Source organism: Physella acuta, unplaced genomic scaffold (assembly GCF_028476545.2).
Source record: "Physella acuta isolate Inbredline_101_S28 unplaced genomic scaffold, ASM2847654v3 ptg000345l, whole genome shotgun sequence".
Taxonomy (NCBI): domain Eukaryota; kingdom Metazoa; phylum Mollusca; class Gastropoda; family Physidae; genus Physella; species Physella acuta.
The window spans coordinates 313,914-334,890 of NW_026731864.1; the positions used below are offsets into that span (position 1 = coordinate 313,914).

The 20,977-nt window shown below is 40.4% G+C and overlaps 1 protein-coding gene across 1 annotated transcript in view; it reads left to right on the top strand.

The window, feature by feature from the left end:
- The first annotated feature begins 4,738 nt into the window (after window positions 1–4,738).
- LOC131941092 (b(0,+)-type amino acid transporter 1) overlaps window positions 4,739–20,977 on the top strand; it is a 43,949-nt gene continuing 27,710 nt past the window's right edge. The window contains exons 1-3 of the mRNA XM_059300089.1: window positions 4,739–5,051; window positions 6,401–6,678; window positions 7,161–7,268. The gene's annotated coding sequence lies outside the window, so the exon portion shown is untranslated. The remainder of the gene's footprint in view (window positions 5,052–6,400; window positions 6,679–7,160; window positions 7,269–20,977) is intronic.

Sequence of the window (20,977 nt, forward strand, 5' to 3'; positions counted from 1 at the left end):
AAGGTTAATTAATACATTATTTTTTTAAAGCCTTTAAAATTTAAAAGGCATAGAAACAAAAACGTAAACATACAAACAAATGCACAAACAAACACACTACTTTGAGGGAAGAAAACTCGTAGACGAAATTAAAATAGATGAGTGTAAAAGGGGAAGGAACTGTGCAGCAAATGACGTGATAATTACCCGCCGCTGTCGCTCAACAAGATAATTAAGTCTGTATGTGACAGTATATGTGACAGTATATGTGACAGTATATGTGACAGTATATGTGACAGTATATGTGACAGTATATGTGACAGTATATGTGACAGTATATGTGACAGTATATGTGACAGTATATGTGACAGTATATGTGACAGTATATGTGACAGTATATGTGACAGTATTTGTGATAGTATATGTGACAGTATATGTGACAGTATATGTGACAGTATATGTGACAGTATATGTGACAGTATATGTGACAGTATATGTGACAGTATTTGTGACAGTATATGTGACAGTATATGTGACAGTATATGTGACAGTATATGTGACAGTATATGTGACAGTATATGTGACAGTATATGTGACAGTATTTGTGACAGTATATGTGACAGTATATGTGACAGTATATGTGACAGTATATGTGACAGTATATGTGACAGTATATGTGACAGTATATGTGACAGTATATGTGACAGTATATGTGACAGTATATGTGACAGTATTTGTGACAGTATATGTGACAGTATATGTGACAGTATATGTGACAGTATTTGTGACAGTATATGTGACAGTATATGTGACAGTATATGTGACAGTATTTGTGACAGTATATGTGACAGTATATGTGACAGTATATGTGACAGTATATGTGACAGTATTTGTGACAGTATATGTGACAGTATATGTGACAGTATATGTGACAGTCTGGCTAACGTAGTCTGTGTGAGGATTGAAACGTAGGTTTAGTAACTTGACTCAACTGTTCAACACAATAGATCAGGTAGGTTGAATAACATTTACTTCTTTAATTTGGTGTTTACTGTGCCCGTTTCGCACCGTTCAAATGACCTTTGACCTTTACACGAGCCGTTTACTAAAGAAAGTTGTCTAGGCCAGTAGATTTTCTCTTTTTTTTACTTTCTCGTATATACGAAGTATAGAGAAAGTCTTGTAATCGTGCAAAAAAAAAATCGAGATTTTTGCAAATCTCGACGTTTTACATCTCACTGATACGGAAAAACATAATTTTGCAATCTTGTCCGTATGTCTGTGTGTGTGTGTGTGTGTGTGTGTGTGTCCGTGTGTAAACACGATTACTTGAGTACCGTTACAGCTAGGTTGATGAAATTTCATATATAAGTATTTTATCAAAATCGTAGATCCGTATCAACTTTTGAGCGATTTCCGATAACCGGAAGTGGTACTTTTTCTGCTTTGAAATTTTCAAAAGCCTATAACTTGAGTACTATTTCAGATAGATAAATGAAATTTGATATGTAAGTAAAAGATCTAATCCTCTACCTTCTGTCAAATTTTGAGTAATTTCCTTTGACCGGAAGTACTAATTTACGCTATTTCCGATTTCTCAAAAACGCATGTAAATTTATAAAGTACTAATAAGATTGCGCACTATAATGCACATCTTTATTTAGCGTTCACTTGGTGTGCATTTCTTTTTTCTACGAGATTATATTCTATTTTTAAAAATTTGAGTAATTAAAATGGATTAAATATTATGTCTAGAAGTCTATATCCCGAGTTGCCATCCCCCATAGTGTTATATAAGAATATTCGAGAAAGTTTAGGGGAGATCACTCCCGGTTTATTTTACCTTTGTAACCCACCTAAACCTAGATGATAAGTGGATGCCCTGCGTCCACTATTAAAAACTGACAAAACCAACATTTAACTGATCAACCTCTGGTTGTTGATTCTGTTCCACACTGTTGTATGGTGTTACATATGTGATACAAATTCATGTTATGTGGTGTGTTGGCACACGGTGTACACATTAAGCCGTGTGTTATAACACATATGCTACCCACAGATTGTGTGCTGTGTTGTTAGACTGATGGTAACGATAGCCTAGTCCTAACCTGGACCTAGAGATTGACGTCAGCAATGTTACACGTCACCAGGTTACACGGGTGTCAGGTGTTTTAGGTCATAGACCGTCACAGACGAGATACTGACAAAGTTGCTAAACCTGGACAATGTTACTAAACCTGGACAAAGTTGCTAAACCTGGACAATGTTATTAAACCTGGACAAAGTTGCTAAACCTGGACAAAGCTGCTAAACCTGGACAAAGCTGCTAAACCTGGACAGAGTTGCTAAACCTGGACAGAGTTGCTAAACCTGGACAAAGCTGCTAAACCTGGACAGAGTTGCTAAACCTGGACAAAGCTGCTAAACCTGGACAGAGTTGCTAAACCTGGACAGAGTTGCTAAACCTGGACAAAGCTGCTAAACTTGGACAAATCTGCTAAACCTGGACAGAGTTGCTAAACCTGGACAGAGTTGATAAACCTGGACAAAGCTGCTAAACCTGGACAGAGTTGCTAAACCTGCACAAAGTTGCTAAACCTGGACAGAGTTGCTAAACACGTGTTCGGCTATTAGAAGGAATGTTTTGGTGTCAAACAATTGGACTAAGTAAAGAAGGGTGAAAAGTCATGGAAGTAGTTTGAAAGATCGCTTATCTTTCACATTGCAGTTCGTGTAGAGTTTTTTCTTATATAACAGCGTGGGTTAGGCCTACTGGCTGTAGAATAATCTCAGCTTATAGCTTTTTAACTGTAACGAAATGTTCACACTTAAATTTTTTTATTGTTTATTTATAGTCGGCGAGACTAGGCCCCCGAACGGCCCGACAGCACATTGACGAAAATCTGGGTGCAATAGCACCTTGAACTAGATCTGTGTCCAAAAGAACACAATTCATAGCACCTTGACTTAGATCTGGGTGCAAAAGAACACAATTCATAGCACCTTGACTTAGATCTGGGTGCAATAGAACACAATTCATAGCACCTTGACCTAGATCTGTGTGCAATAGAACACAATTCATAGCACCTTGACTAAGATCTGGGTGCACTAGAACACAATTCATAGCACCTTGACTTAGATCTGTGTGCAATAGAACACAATTCATAGCACTTTGACCTAGATCTGGGTGCAATAGAACACAATTCATCGCACCTTGACTTAGATTTGGGTGTAATAGAACACAATTCATAGCACCTTGACTTAGATCTGGGTGCACTAGAACACAATTCATAGCACCTTGACTTAGATCTGGGTGCAATAAAACACAATTCATCGCACCTTGACTTAGATCTGGGTGTAATAGAACACAATTCATAGCACCTTGACTTAGATCTGGGTGCAATAGAACACAATTTATAGCACCTTGACTTAGATCTGGGTGCACTAGAACACAATTCACAGCACACCTGGCTATTAAAGCCAAACCTTATCAGGCAGGTAACCGAGTTACAGGTAAGACAGAATGATGAAGTGTCAGCAAATGTGCACGTACATTGTGAGTAACACGAAAGCACGACCCTGTCACTTTAGGTGGGGGCCGAGTAACTCATGCTGTCGCTTATTGTTTGTGTTATTTTGTTTTAAACGTTAAAGCCCCCCCCCCCCCCCACATATATAGGTTCACTAACACTAGCACAAATACACGCACACACGCATACACGCACAGCTAAACAACGTGCTGTTCAGAACAATAATAAACAGGTAAGTGGATTATAATTTAACGAGCCGACCCGCGGCGTATCATATGCCGCTATTTAGTTGTTTTATTTTCTACTTTTCAGTAATTCATAATTTGTGAATTCGACAGTACCAACGCTGCCACTGAAAATATTTGCTTAAATACACTATAAGTAGGTCGTTAAAGACGATAACCACTCCCTCCTTTCCCCCAACCCCCCCCCCCCCCCGTGAAAGCAGCCTCCTCTTAGTTACCTCCCCTAAGTTTAAAATAGTTTCAAACTAAATTATCTGCCCCTAATAGCCGTCACTAAACCCGGCTCTACGATTGTAAACATTTAGCGTAAACCACAGCTCACCAGACCATGTGGGGGTGGAGGTGGTAGGAATATGCCTAGAGAGGAAGAGAGGGGCCTGCTAGGCGCGCTTACAGCTTTGTGTTTTCTATGGTATCCAAGAAGTGAATTATATATATATATATATATATATATATATATATATATATATATATATATATATATATATATATATATATATATATATATATATATATATTTAAACTATAAATATGCAAGCTGATCATATTGTAGTTGTAGTGAGCCCAATATCGTTGATCATATTGTAGTTGTAGCCTAATATAGTTGTAAGTGCATGTTGTGGTTCCTATTTTAGCCTGCCATAACTAGGCCCATGCGGGCAATGTTCATTAACATGTCTACACACAAATAGCATTGAGCAAACAGCCAGACACTATTGCTGCGACGGGCATTGAGCAAACAGCCAGACACTATTGCTGCGACGGGCATTGAGCAAACAGCCAGACACTATTGCTGAGAATTCCCCTGGAACCCCAGAACAGTTCTGTCAATGCCGGGCAACCCTCACACCTTTACCTTTGTTCACCTGGGTGACGTCACGCCCTTTGTGGCGAGCGAGCCACACGCAATCAGAAAGTGTGTGGTTACCGGCATGTAGGCAGGTGATACCTGAGATTATACCAGTGTGGTGGATCTTGTGGATTAAGTATTGGATATGTAGTGTAGTGTAAGATTATCGGATCTTTAAACGTGTGGATTAAGTGTTGGATAGTTATAGCAGTATACTGTTAAATTATTGGATCGTTGAAGTAGTGGACTGAGTGTTAGACGTACCAGTGTAGGATGTCTATCATGTAGGTGTCAAGTCTAATGAAAGATATAGACCAGCTGGTGTCTGAAATAGTTGAGTTACTGGAGGTTAAAATTGATTGAGTCCAATTAAAGTTAGCTGAGCACTGTGTGGTAAATATTGTTGTAGTGATACTGGATGGTGTTCTAGCTAAGCTTATCATGCAGGTAAGTCTAGCAGTTTGTTGATTTCAACATATTAATTGTACCTCAAAACTGTGTATATTTATGTGTGTGAAAAAAATATTGTAAAACTGGATTGGAAGATATTCGTGTGTCAATCACGTACAATATCTACACGGTTGTTTTTGTGACAGTGTGTTGTAGCCACTTCAGACGTTTGTTGGATTGTTGTCAGATGATTGTTGGATTGTTGTCAGATGATTGTTGGATTGTTGTCAAATGATTGCATATTGTTGTCAAATGATTGCTTGATTGTTGTCAAATGATTGCTTGATTGTTGTCAAATGATTGCTTGATTGTTGTCAAATGATTTCTTGATTGTTGTCAAATGATTACTTGATTGTTGTCAAATGATTGTTTGATTGTTGTCAAATGATTTTTTTACTGCTTTCAAACGATTGTTGTTTGAAGATTGTTTGATTGTCAAATAATTGTTGATTGTTGTCAAATAATAGTTGATTGGAGTCAGGCAAAAGTTAGATTATTGTTACTCAAGAAGTGTACGTGGTTTAATGAACGAAAATGTGAACGAGGCTTATGACCTACCGTTGAGGGAATGTTGGAGAATAAATGTCATGAAAACTAATGACTGCCCGCTCATTATGTTTGTTTGATTAACCTTCAACAAGGTTATTGACTACGTGCAGCGACTTGATTCGTACAGGACTCTGGTATGTGGCGATGTGGTTGTATAAAGATGTGATATGTGGTAATGTGGTTGTGTAATGATGTGATATGTGGTGATGTGGTTGAATAATGTTGTGATATGTGGTGATGTGGTTGTATAATGATGTGATATGTGGTGATTTGGTTGTATAATGATGTGATATGTGGTGATGTGGTTGTATAATGATGTGATATGTGGCGATGTGGCGATGTGGTGTTGCTGTGATGTGGTAGTGTTGTTGTTTTCATGTAGTGATGTTTTGATGCGGTGATGTGGCGATGTTGCGATGTGGTAATGTTGTAATGTTGTGATGGATGTGGTCATATGTGATGTGGCGATGAGGTGATGTTATAATGTTTTGATGTGATGATGTGATGATGTATAATCGTGTGACATAGCTCCAACCAGCTATGACGAAACCAAAACGTCCAATAACCCTATCCAGAACTAAACCCTTCCTAAACCTAACCGCACCCACTTGTCAGTGTGGAGCTAAACAAGTGATCCAGACTTTTTGTAGCCAAATGGTTTTAAAACTGTCTATGCATCTGTATGTTTGTAGTGTTATCAGTTCAGTCTTTTTGTAGCCAAATGGTTTTAAAAGTGTCCATGCATCTGTATGTTTATAATGTTATCAGTGCGATAAAGTCACGTGATCTATTTTCAGTGCACCTTTGGTCTGTGTGACTTTCCCCCCTGGAACAGAGAGCTGTGACAGTGGCGACCTCTGACCCCGCCCCCACACGGAACATGTTCCCTCAAGCCAAGACTGACAACGTGTTATGGACCATGTCCGATATCCTCAGACTTTCTCTGGCCGCCCCGCTCTCCCTATACAAGATATGATTCACTGACCTTGACATTTAACTAGTTCTGTGCTTGTGATTTTATGCATTTCATTTGCATCTGAAATTTGATTTGGCACAAAAGAAAAAGACGTCCTTGGTAAGTTTTCCTACAGCTTGTAAATATTTTAAAAATTAGTTCAGGAATAAAGCATTCATTCTTTTGAGCTAGTTGTGAGGCTTTGTTATCAAAACTTTTATTTGCGTCTGAAAGTAGAAAGTGAACTGACATTTGGAGTTCTAATAGATTGAGAACTGACTTTAGTTGTAGTTCTATTAGATTGAGAACTGACTTTAGTTGTAGTTCTATTAGATTGAGAACTGACTTTAGTTGTAGTTCTATTAGAGTGAGAACTGACTTTAGTTGTAGTTCTATTAAATTGAGAACTGACTTTAGTGGTAGTTCTATTAGAAAGAGAACTGACTTTAGTTGTAGTTCTATTAGATTGAGAACTGACTTTAGTTGTAGTTCTATTAGATTGAGAACTGACTTTAGTTGTAGTTCTATTAGATTGAGAACTGACTTTAGTTGTAGTTCTATTAGATTGAGAACTGATGTTTATGTGTATTGACACTGTACAGGTGGACAAGATACTTGAAGGACATCGAGTTGTCCCACACACAGGATATTTGCTGTTTGACCAAATTTGGTAGCATCCATATTTAAAGGGGAATTCTCCCTATTTGAAGGTAGGCTTGTGTTTTTATTCTTTAATTATGTTATGTACTTTTCAACGATCACTGCATGTAAACAAATATCTACGTACCTACTCTATAATTCTCCCAACCATTTTAACAACTTGCTAGGTGTGGGGTGTTTAATGTAGCTGGCAAGTATCACCATGTTATATGTTAGGTGTTGTACAGGCTATTAGAAACTGTATCAAGATTTGAAAAGAGAATTTAAACACCAGGACATAAAATATTATTGTATGGTCGACATATATTAGGCGTAAGCTCTTGTTTTTATCGTTGTTCTGGCATGTGGTCAGATATTCAACCTGGGGTACTTTAACTTTAGGTAGATCCAATAGCCTCAGGTAGATCCAATAGCCTCAGGTACTTTAGCCTCAGGTAGAATTAATAGCCTCAGGTAGATCCAATAGCCTCAGGTAGATCCAATAGCCTCAGGTACTTTAGCCTCAGGTAGATCCAATAGCCTCAGGTAGACCCAATAGCCTCAGGTACTTTAGCCTCAGGTAGATTCAATAGCCTCAGGTACTTTAGCCTCAGGTAGATCCAATAGCCTCAGGTAGGTCCAATAGCCTCAGGTAGATCCAATAGCCTCAGGTAGATCCAATAGCCTCAGGTAGATCCAATAGCCTCAGGTACTTTAGCCTCAAGTAGATCCAATAGCCTCAGGTAGATCCAATAGCCTCAGGTACTTTAGCCTCAGGTAGACACAATAGCCTCAGGTAGATCCAATAGCCTCAGGTACTTTAGCCTCAGGTAGATCCAATAACCTCAGGTACTTTAGCCTCAGATAGATCCAAAAGCCTCAGGTACTTTAGCCTCAGGTAGAATTAATAGCCTCAGGTAGATCCAATAGCCTCAGGTACTTTAGCCTCAGGTAGATCCAATAGCCTCAGGTAGATCCAATAGACTCTGGTAGATCCAATAGCCTCAGGTAGATCCAAAAGCCTCAGGTACTTTAGCCTCTCAAGGTCAGGATTTAATGTTCTATGGTAGCTACTGTCTGAGATTATTGATTATTTTATTTGTCGATGATCTCAGTGAGTTGATGACGTCATTAATTTAATTATACAAAATTAATTACATTAACGATATGAAACGGATGCTATTCCTAATGATTAACCTAAATAAAAAAAGTTAGACATTAAAATCTCGAATAACGCGGGCATCAAATGAACAGTTTAAGATAAACATACAATTTAAAAAAAAAAACTTTGAAGTTTTATTTTTCGTCTTAACATGTGGAAATGTTGTTTCAAGCATATTTGGTGGGATTATCCGTCTTATTTTAAATTACCTGTAAAATGCGGCTTGCCTTACAGAGGCGTAGCGACCCTTCCCGGCGCCCGGGGACATACTTTCAATTTGGCGCCCCCCTCGGGAGCAAATTTTCGATTTGCACCCCCCCCCTCGAACTTTTCATTGCACCCCCCCTCGAACTTTTCATTGCACCCCCCCTCGAACTTTTCATTGCACCCCCCCTCGAACTTTTCATTTGCACCCCCCCTCAAACTTTCAATTTGGCGCCCCCCCCTAAGGTCGGCGCCCGGGGACATATGTCCCCCCCGCCCCCCCCCCCCTCGCTACGCCTCTGTTGCCTTAATGAGTGAATAATTAGGTAATTAACTGGGTGAGCCAGATGTGCTGCTGTAAGACACCTCCACCTGCCTGATAATCTGGATCCGTTAATTAGCGAGGTGCTCTGTGAATAAATTGTCCACACGGTACGCATGTAATTAACCTTGAGTGACCTTCATCTGATCAACGCTGATTTCTCAAGCCGCCATCTTGAATATGGCTGACCGAGGTTCACACCTGCGCATATGGTAATTTTCTTTTACTACGTACTGGCAGCGGAAGTGCGCAGTCTGTAGACATGATAAAAGATGGGCCACTGTGGAATCCTCGTGACCCATAACCTCGGGGGGGGGGTGCACCTCTTTAGACTCCTTCATTTATTACTTGACACCTTTACCTGTCTTCGGCTGCTTTTTGTGATATATATATATATATATATATATATATATATATATATATATATATATATATATATATATATATATAAATATATATATGTATATATATATGTATATGTATATATATATGTATGTATATATATATATATGTATATATGTATATATATATATATAGAATATAGAATTAAGAAATCTGCGCACACAAAAAAATGTGCATACTAAATCACGCGCAGACAAAAAGGCGTACTTATATGAGGGTGTATGTTACTGAATGGACGATGCCCCGGGAAATGATCAGATCACTATGCCAGTGTAGCAATTAACTACATGGATGTGACGACAAATTGAAGCAAACTTTAGACAAATTGAAGCAAACTTTAGACACCGCTGTGTTCACATCCTTGTCTTACCAGCTCAAGCTGTCGCCCTCAGCTGGTGCAAATATTTCATCCAACAAAAACTCTAATGAATAGTTTTGTTTACACTCGAAACGCTCGCTGTGTTTGGTACGTGGGTATGTATTGATTGACCGTATGACTACACCACACAACTATTTGGATTCCAGTGGTGTCTTGGCGCCCCATTGAGTGGCATGTTTTGGCGCCCTAGGAAGGCGGTGTATAATTGCCTCCAGATGTTTTGCCGGCCTAGGTAAAGGATTTACTGCGCCCCACGTATGGCGGTAAAATGGAGCCCAGGGAAGTTGTTATACTGGCGCCCCATTTAAGGCGTTGTTTTGGCGCCAGTGAAGTAGGGTTACTGCCGCCCCATGTATGGCGGTAAAATGGAGCCCAGGGAAGTTGTTATACTGGCGCCCCATGTAAGGCGGTATTTTGGCCCGCAGTGAAGTGTGGTGCACTGACGCCAAAGAAGTAATGAGGTGTCTGGAAGGCTGGTATCAGGGATGGCAATATGTAAAGATGTGCTCACTCAATACAGGTCATACAGTCTAGATCTTGTCTCACTCAATACAGGTCATACAGTCTAGATCTTGTCTCAATACAGGTCATACAGTCTAGATCTTGTCTCACTCAATACAGGTCATACAGTCTAGATCTTGTCTCAATACAGGTCATACAGTCTAGATCTTGTCTCACTCAATACAGGTCATACAGTCTAGATCTTGTCTCAATACAGGTCCTACAGTCTAGATCATGTCTCACTCAATACAGGTCATACAGTCTAGATCTTGTCTAACTCAATACAGGTCATACAGTCTAGATCTTGTCTCACTCAATACAGGTCATACAGTCTAGATCTTGTCTCACTCAATACAGGTCATACAGTCTAGATCTTGTCTCACTCAATACAGGTCATACAGTCTAGATCTTGTCTCACTCAATACAGGTCATACAGTCTAGATCTTGTCTCACTCAATACAGGTCATACAGTCTAGATCTTGTCTCACTCAATACAGGTCATACAGTCTAGATCTTGTCTCACTCAATACAGGTCATACAGTCTAGATCTTGTCTCACTAAATACAGGTCATACAGTCTAGATCTTGTCTCACTCAATACAGGTCATACAGTCTAGATCTTGTCTCACTCAATACAGGTCATACAGTCTAGATCATGTCTCACTCAATACAGGTCATACAGTCTAGATCTTGTCTCACTCAATACAGGTCATACAGTCTAGATCTTGTCTCACTCAATACAGGTCATACAGTCTAGATCTTGTCTCACTCAATACAGGTCATACAGTCTAGATCTTGTCTCACTCAATACAGGTCATACAGTCTAGATCTTGTCTCACTCAATACAGGTCATACAGTCTAGATCTTGTCTCACTCAATACAGGTCATACAGTCTAGATCTTGTCTCAATACAGGTCATACAGTCTAGATCTTGTCTCACTCAATACAGGTCATACAGTCTAGATCTTGTCTCACTCAATACAGGTCATACAGTCTAGATCTTGTCTCACTCAATAAAGGTCATACAGTCTAGATCATGTCTCACTCAATACAGGTCATACAGTCTAGATCTTGTCTCAATACAGGTCATACAGTCTAGATCTTGTCTCAATACAGGTCATATAGTCTAGATCTTGTCTCACTCAATACAGGTCATACAGTCTAGATCTTGTCTCACTCAATACAGGTCATACAGTCTAGATCTTGTCTCACTCAATACAGGTCATACAGTCTAGATCTTGTCTCAATACAGGTCATACAGTCTAGATCTTGTCTCACTCAATACAGGTCATACAGTCTAGATCTTGTCTCACTCAATACAGGTCATACAGTCTAGATCTTGTCTCAATACAGGTCATACAGTCTAGATCTTGTCTCACTCAATACAGGTCATACAGTCTAGATCTTGTCTCACTCAATACAGGTCATACAGTCTAGATCTTGTCTCACTCAATACAGGTCATACAGTCTAGATCTTGTCTCACTCAATACAGGTCATACAGTCTAGATCTTGTCTCACTCAATACAGGCCATACAGTCTAGATCTTGTCTCACTCAATACAGGTCATACAGTCTAGATCTTGTCTCACTCAATACAGGTCATACAGCCTAGATCTTGTCTCACTCAATACAGGTCATACAGTCTAGATCTTGTCTCAATACAGGTCATACAGTCTAGATCTTGTCTCACTCAATACAGGTCATACAGTCTAGATCTTGTCTCACTCAATACAGGTCATACAGTCTAGATCTTCTCACTCAATACAGGTCATACAGTCTAGATCTTGTCTCACTCAATACAGGTCATACAGTCTAGATCTTGTCTCACTCAATACAGGTCATACAGTCTAGATCTTGTCTCACTCAATACAGGTCATACAGTCTAGATCTTGTCTCAATGCAGGTCATACAGTCTAGATCTTGTCTCAATACAGGCCATACAGTCTAGATCTTGTCTCACTCAATACAGGTCATACAGTCTAGATCTTGTTTCACTCAATACAGGTCATACAGTCTAGATCTTGTCTCACTCAATACAGGTCATACAGTCTAGATCTTGTCTCACTCAATACAGGTCATACAGTCTAGATCTTGTCTCACTCAATACAGGCCATACAGTCTAGATCTTGTCTCACTCAATACAGGTCATACAGTCTAGATCTTGTCTCACTCAATACAGGTCATACAGCCTAGATCTTGTCTCACTCAATACAGGTCATACAGTCTAGATCTTGTCTCAATACAGGTCATACAGTCTAGATCTTGTCTCACTCAATACAGGTCATACAGTCTAGATCTTGTCTCACTCAATACAGGTCATACAGTCTAGATCTTGTCTCACTCAATACAGGTCATACAGTCTAGATCTTGTCTCACTCAATACAGGTCATACAGTCTAGATCTTGTCTCAATACAGGTCATACAGTCTAGATCTTGTCTCACTCAATACAGGTCATACAGTCTAGATCTTGTCTCACTCAATACAGGTCATACAGTCTAGATCTTGTCTCACTCAATACAGGTCATACAGTCTAGATCTTGTCTCAATACAGGTCATACAGTCTAGATCTTGTCTCACTCAATACAGGTCATACAGTCTAGATCTTGTCTCACTCAATACAGGTCATACAGTCTAGATCTTGTCTAACTCAATACAGGTCATACAGTCTAGATCTTGTCTAACTCAATACAGGTCATACAGTCTAGATCTTGTCTCACTCAATACAGGTCATACAGTCTAGATCTTGTCTCACTCAATACAGGTCATACAGTCTAGATCATGTCTCACTCAATACAGGTCATACAGTCTAGATCTTGTCTCACTCAATACAGGTCATACAGTCTAGATCTTGTCTCACTCAATACAGGTCATACAGTCTAGATCTTGTCTCACTCAATACAGGTCATACAGTCTAGATCTTGTCTCACTCAATACAGGTCATAAAGTCTAGATCTTGTCTCACTCAATACAGGTCATACAGTCTAGATCATGTCTCACTCAATACAGGTCATACAGTCTAGATCTTGTCTCACTCAATACAGGTCATACAGTCTAGATCTTGTCTCACTCAATACAGGTCATACAGTCTAGATCTTGTCTCAATACAGGTCATACAGTCTAGATCTTGTCTCACTCAATACAGGTCATACAGTCTAGATCTTGTCTCAATACAGGTCATACAGTCTAGATCTTGTCTCACTCAATACAGGTCATACAGTCTAGATCTTGTCTCAATACAGGTCCTACAGTCTAGATCATGTCTCACTCAATACAGGTCATACAGTCTAGATCTTGTCTAACTCAATACAGGTCATACAGTCTAGATCTTGTCTCACTCAATACAGGTCATACAGTCTAGATCTTGTCTCACTCAATACAGGTCATACAGTCTAGATCTTGTCTCACTCAATACAGGTCATACAGTCTAGATCTTGTCTCACTCAATACAGGTCATACAGTCTAGATCTTGTCTCACTCAATACAGGTCATACAGTCTAGATCTTGTCTCACTCAATACAGGTCATACAGTCTAGATCTTGTCTCACTCAATACAGGTCATACAGTCTAGATCTTGTCTCACTAAATACAGGTCATACAGTCTAGATCTTGTCTCACTCAATACAGGTCATACAGTCTAGATCTTGTCTCACTCAATACAGGTCATACAGTCTAGATCATGTCTCACTCAATACAGGTCATACAGTCTAGATCTTGTCTCACTCAATACAGGTCATACAGTCTAGATCTTGTCTCACTCAATACAGGTCATACAGTCTAGATCTTGTCTCACTCAATACAGGTCATACAGTCTAGATCTTGTCTCACTCAATACAGGTCATACAGTCTAGATCTTGTCTCACTCAATACAGGTCATACAGTCTAGATCTTGTCTCACTCAATACAGGTCATACAGTCTAGATCTTGTCTCAATACAGGTCATACAGTCTAGATCTTGTCTCACTCAATACAGGTCATACAGTCTAGATCTTGTCTCTATACAGGTCATACAGTCTAGATCTTGTCTCAATACAGGTCATACAGTCTAGATCTTGTCTCACTCAATACAGGTCATACAGTCTAGATCTTGTCTCAATACAGGTCATACAGTCTAGATCTTGTCTCTATACAGGTCATACAGTCTAGATCTTGTCTCACTCAATACAGGTCATACAGTCTAGATCTTGTCTCTATACAGGTCATACAGTCTAGATCTTGTCTCACTCAATACAAGTCATACAGTCTAGATCTTGTCTCACTCAATACAGGTCATACAGTCTAGATCATGTCTCACTCAATACAGGTCATACAGTCTAGATCTTGTCTCAATACAGGTCATACAGTCTAGATCTTGTCTCACTCAATACAGGTCATACAGTCTAGATCTTGTCTCAATACAGGTCATAGTCTAGTTCTTGTCTAACTCAATACAGGTCATACAGTCTAGATCTTGTCTCACTCAATACAGGTCATACAGTCTAGATCTTGTCTCTATACAGGTCATACAGTCTAGATCATGTCTCACTCAATACAGGTCATACAGTCTAGATCTTGTCTCACTCAATACAGGTCATACAGTCTAGATCTTGTCTCACTCAATACAGGTCATACAGTCTAGATCATGTCTCACTCAATACAGGTCATACAGTCTAGATCTTGTCTCACTCAATACAGGTCATACAGTCTAGATCTTGTCTCAATACAGGTCATACAGTCTAGATCTTGTCGCACTCAATACAGGTCATACAGTCTAGATCTTGTCTCACTCAATACAGGTCATACAGTCTAGATCTTGTCTCACTCAATACAGGTCATACAGTCTAGATCTTGTCTCACTCAATACAGGTCATACAGTCTAGATCTTGTCTCACTCAATACAGGTCATACAGTCTAGATCTTGTCTCACTCAATACAGGTCATACAGTCTAGATCTTGTCTCACTCAATACAGGTCATACAGTCTAGATCTTGTCTCACTCAATACAGGTCATACAGTCTAGATCTTGTCTCACTCAATACAGGTCATACAGTCTAGATCTTGTCTCACTCAATAAGGTCATACAGTCTAGATCTTGTCTCAATACAGGTCATACAGTCTAGATCTTGTCTCAATACAGGTCCTACAGTCTAGATCTTGTCTCACTCAATACAGGTCATACAGTCTAGATCTTGTCTCACTCAATACAGGTTATACAGTCTAGATCTTGTCTCACTCAATACAGGTCATACAGTCTAGATCTTGTCTCACTCAATACAGGTCATACAGTCTAGATCTTGTCTCACTCAATACAGGTCATACAGTCTAGATCTTGTCTCAATACAGGTCATACAGTCTAGATCTTGTCTCAATACAGGTCATATAGTCTAGATCTTGTCTCACTCAATACAGGTCATACAATCTAGATCTTGTCTCAATACAGGTCATACAGTCTAGATCTTGTCTCACTCAATACAGGTCATACAGTCTAGATCTTGTCTCAATACAGGTCATACAGTCTAGATCTTGTCTCACTCAATACAGGTCATACAGTCTAGATCTTGTCTCACTCAATACAGGTCATACAGTCTAGATCTTGTCTCAATACAGGTCATACAGTCTAGATCTTGTCTCACTCAATACAGGTCATACAGTCTAGATCTTGTCTCAATACAGGTCATACAGTCTAGATCTTGTCTCACTCAATACAGGTCATACAGTCTAGATCTTGTCTCACTCAATACAGGTCATACAGTCTAGATCTTGTCTCAATACAGGTCATACAGTCTAGATCTTGTCTCACTCAATACAGGTCATACAGTCTAGATCTTGTCTCACTCAATACAGGTCATACAGTCTAGATCTTGTCTCACTCAATACAGGTCATACAGTCTAGATCTTGTCTCAATACAGGTCATACAGTCTAGATCTTGTCTCACTCAATACAGGTCATACAGTCTAGATCTTGTCTCACTCAATACAGGTCATACAGTCTAGATCTTGTCTCAATACAGGTCATACAGTCTAGATCTTGTCTCACTCAATACAGGTCATACAGTCTAGATCTTGTCTCACTCAATACAGGTCATACAGTCTAGATCTTGTCTCACTCAATACAGGTCATACAGTCTAGATCTTGTCTCACTCAATACAGGTCATACAGTCTAGATCTTGTCTCACTCAATACAGGTCATACAGTCTAGATCTTGTCTCACTCAATACAGGTCATACAGTCTAGATCTTGTCTCACTCAATACAGGTCATACAGTCTAGATCTTGTCTCACTCAATACAGGTCATACAGTCTAGATCTTGTCTCAATACAGGTCATACAGTCTAGATCTTGTCTATAATCATATCTTGAAACAACCACACTTTGGGGAGGGGGGGGGGGATTGGGAAGGCTCTGCCGTATAGTTTTGATACACATATTACACACTGATATTAGGTTTACAAATTAAAGCTGGATAATAGATTTGGATAAATATAATCTGATATTTAACTCTTAATGTTTATTAAGCTATTTGTATGTATGATTATTTCTATTGTAATGGACACGTTGCAAAAACATACGCCATGGCCATGATGTTTTAAACAAAGCTCTCTCAAATGCTAACCTTTAAAACCCGAATGTCTCAAAACTGAGGATATAATGTTTGAGTTCTCCGTACCTGTATGGGTCTATTTGTAGATAACCAATCAAGGGCCACTTGAATGACGTCACACAAAAGTGTTGTCATGGAGATAAAACATGAAGAATTGATAGGCTGGCATTGTGAGTGACACTGATTGGATGCTTGTGTTAAGTGTAGCATTGTGTGGGTGGCATGTATGGTTTTGTGTGGTGTTGTGTGGTGTTGTGTGGTGTTGTGTGGTGTTGTGTGGTAGAATGTGTGGTGCTGTGTGGTGTTGTGTGGTGTTGTGTGGTGTTGTGTGGTAGAATGTGTGGTGTTGTGTGGGTAGAATGTGTGGTGTTGTGTGGTGTTGTGTGGGTAGAATGTGTGGTGTTGTGTGGTGTTGTGTGGGTAGAATGTGTGGTGTTGTGTGGGTAGAATGTGTGGTGTTGTGTGGTGTTGTGTGGGTAGAATGTGTAGTGTTGTGTGGGTAGAATGTGTGGTGTTGTGTGGGGAGAATGTGTGGTGTTGTGTGGGGAGAATGTGTGGTGTTGTGTGGGGAGAATGTGTAGTGTTGTGTGGGTTGAATGTGTGGTGTTGTGTGGGTAGAATGTGTGGTGTTGTGTGGTGTTGTGTGGGGAGAATGTGTAGTGTTGTGTGGGTAGAATGTGTGGTGTTGTGTGGGTAGAATGTGTGGTGTTGTGTGGGGAGAATGTGTAGTGTTGTGTGGGGAGAATGTGTGGTGTTGTGTGGGGAGAATGTGTAGTGTTGTGTGGGTAGAATGTGTGGTGTTGTGTGGGTAGAATGTGTGGTGTTGTGTTGTGTGGGGAGAATGTGTGGTGTTGTGTGGGGAGAATGTGTAGTGTTGTGTGGGTAGAATGTGTGGTGTTGTGTGGGTAGAATGTGTGGTGTTGTGTTGTGTGGGGAGAATGTGTGGTGTTGTGTGGGGAGAATGTGTAGTGTTGTGTGGGTAGAATGTGTGGTGTTGTGTGGGTAGAATGTGTGGTGTTGTGTGGTGTTGTGTGGGTAGAATGTGTGGTGTTGTGTGGGTAGAATGTGTGGTGTTGTGTTGTGTGGGGAGAATGTGTGGTGTTGTGTGGGGAGAATGTGTAGTGTTGTGTGGGTAGAATGTGTGGTGTTGTGTGGGTAGAATGTGTGGTGTTGTGTTGTGTGGGGAGAATGTGTGGTGTTGTGTGGGGAGAATGTGTAGTGTTGTGTGGGGAGAATGTGTGGTGTTGTGTGGGGAGAATGTGTAGTGTTGTGTGGGTAGAATGTGTGGTGTTGTGTGGGTAGAATGTGTGGTGTTGTGTGGGTAGAATGTGTGATGTTGTGTGGTGTTGTGTGGGTAGAATGTGTGGTGTTGTGTGGGTAGAATGTGTGGTGTTGTGTGGGTAGAATGTGTGGTGTTGTGTGGTGTTGTGTGGGTAGAATGTGTGGTGTTGTGTGGGTAGAATGTGTGGTGTTGTGTGGTGTTGTGTGGGTAGAATGTGTGGTGTTGTGTGGTGTTGTGTGGGTAGAATGTGTGGTGTTGTGTGGGTTGAATGTGTGGTGTTGTGTGGGTAGAATGTGTGGTGTTGTGTTGTGTGGGGAGAATATGTGGTGTTGTGTGGGTAGAATGTGTGGTGTTGTGTGGGTAGAATGTGTGGTGTTGTGTGGGTTGAATGTGTGGTGTTGTGTGGGTAGAATGTGTGGTGTTGTGTGCGGAGAATGTGTGGTGTTGTGTGGGTAGAATGTGTGGTGTTGTGTTGTGTGGGGAGAATGTGTGGTGTTGTGTGGGTAGAATGTGTGGTGTTGTGTGGGTAGAATGTGTGGTGTTGTGTGGTGTTGTGTGGGTAGAATGTGTGGTGTTGTGTGGGTAGAATGTGTGGTGTTGTGTGGGTAGAATGTGTGGTGTTGTGTGGTGTTGTGTGGGGAGAATGTGTGGTGTTGTGTGGGGAGAATGTGTGGTGTTGTGTGGTGTTGTGTGGCTAGAATGTGTGGTGTTGTGTGGGTAGAATGTGTGGTGTTGTGTGGTGTTGTGTGGGTGGAATGTGTGGTGTAGTGTGGGGAGAATGTGTGGTGTTGTGTGGGGAGAATGTGTGGTGTTGTGTGGGTAGAATGTGTGGTGTTGTGTGGTGTTGTGTGGGTAGAATGTGTGGTGTTGTGTGGTGTTGTGTGGGTAGAATGTGTGGTGTTGTGTGGTGTTGTGTGGGTAGAATGTGTGGTGTTGTGTGGGTAGAATGTGTGGTGTTGTGTGGGTAGAATGTGTGGTGTTGTGTGGTGTTGTGTGGGTGGAATGTGTGGTGTTGTGTGGGGAGAATGTGTGGTGTTGTGTGGGGAGAATGTGTGGTGTTGTGTGGGTAGAATGTGTGGTGTTGTGTGGTGTTGTGTAGGTAGAATGTGTAATGCTGTGTGGTGTTGTGTGGGTAGAATGTGTGGTGTTGTGTGGGTAGAATGTGTGGTGTTGTGTGGGGAGAATGTGTGGTGTTGTGTGGGTAGAATGTGTGGTGTTGTGTGGTGTTGTGTGGGTAGAATGTGTGGTGTTGTGTGGGTAGAATGTGTGGTGTTGTGTGGGTAGAATGTGTGGTGTTGTGTGGGTAGAATGTGTGGTGTTGTGTGGTGTTGTGTGGGTAGAATGTGTGGTGTTGTGTGGTGTTGTGTGGGTAGAATGTGTGGTGTTGTGTGGGTAGAATGTGTGGTGTTGTGTGTAGAAGGTGTTGTTGTGTGATGTTGTGTGGTGTTGTGTGGGTGGAATGTATGATTGTGTGTTTTAGAATGTGTGTGTAGAAAAAACCGTGTTGTGTTAATTAAAATTTGTTATTTGGCGAATAAAATTGAGACAAAGTTTAAATCACTGAAGGTGAAGCTCCATGACGTCGGTGCACTAATCAGAGCCAGCAGTTAAAAATATTTCTGGCAGTCAGCTAAGGTACAGAACACGTCTGCAGACTTCAGGCTATTGTCTGTAGATTACCGTTTTATTGGCGCCATGACAGGAACAATAGATGACAGGTATTCTCAGACAGCAATAAATAGAGTTATTTACACACGAAATTATTAATGCTTGTAGAGTACTTTATATATATATATATATATATATATATAGGCCTATATATGTATATAATATTATATATATATATATATATATATATATATATATATATATATATATATATATATATATATATATATATATATATCTGAATACATCTAATTATATATATATATATATATAGATATATATATATATATATATATATATAATGTATGTATAAATTAACATGCGTGATTAGAGTTGTGTGAAGTCATGCTGTAGATTTAGCACAGTCTTGAAATATGTGGATTTTAAAGAACTGCATTCACCCATTATCTCTGTCATTAGCCAGATATTTATGTCATGTTAGGTTCAAAACCCATTAAGTTGGTCCGCCTGTCTAACCTTAGACCAAAGGTCGCTGGGAACTTTGAAAAAACTAGACCAAGTTAGACCAGATTACAGAAAAAGTAGGGAATGGGAGATTAATGGGCTTTAGGTCAGGTAGAACTGCAGGTAAATTTATCAAATGACCCAGAGAAACCACTTCTGTATCTGAATGACGTTTGGTGGAACCATTGTAAGAAGGCGTGGGGGGGGGGGGGGTTGATTAGAGGGTGGGGGAGATAAAGGGTTGGAGGGGTGAGGAAAGGTGGAAATGAAATGAAACGGCACTTTTGGTACAGTCAAAGGAATGTGTCTGAGAAATGTAATTGGAAATAATTATCTGATGTAAGAGCTTTAAGTTTAATCGATATCCGACCTAGGAAATCAATCGAACTGTCTGTGTGTTAAAGGCCCTCTTCTGTTGCAAGTGATAGCCAATCATGGGGCAACGTTGGACTGGCAGCTGGGGGGTGGGGGTGGGGGGGGGTGGGCAGATGCCGTGTTGTATTCTGGACTGGAGGGGGGGGGGGAATGGTGCGATGTATTCTGGGCTAGCAATGGAAAGGGGGTGGGGCGGAGACCATGGTGCGATGTTGTATTCTGGGCTAGAAAGGGGGGGGGGCAGTGGTGCCATGTTGTATTTTGGTCTGCCAAGAAAAAAATGGTGCACTGAATGCAACAGCGGTATTGCACGTACGTCCAATGGCATTTTTCCACGTCTCGCGAAATGTTTTTTAAACAAGGGCAATCTGGGATTGATATCCGCTTCCACCCACCCTCTCCATAGCCCCACCCCCAATCTGGGATTGATATCCGCTTCCACC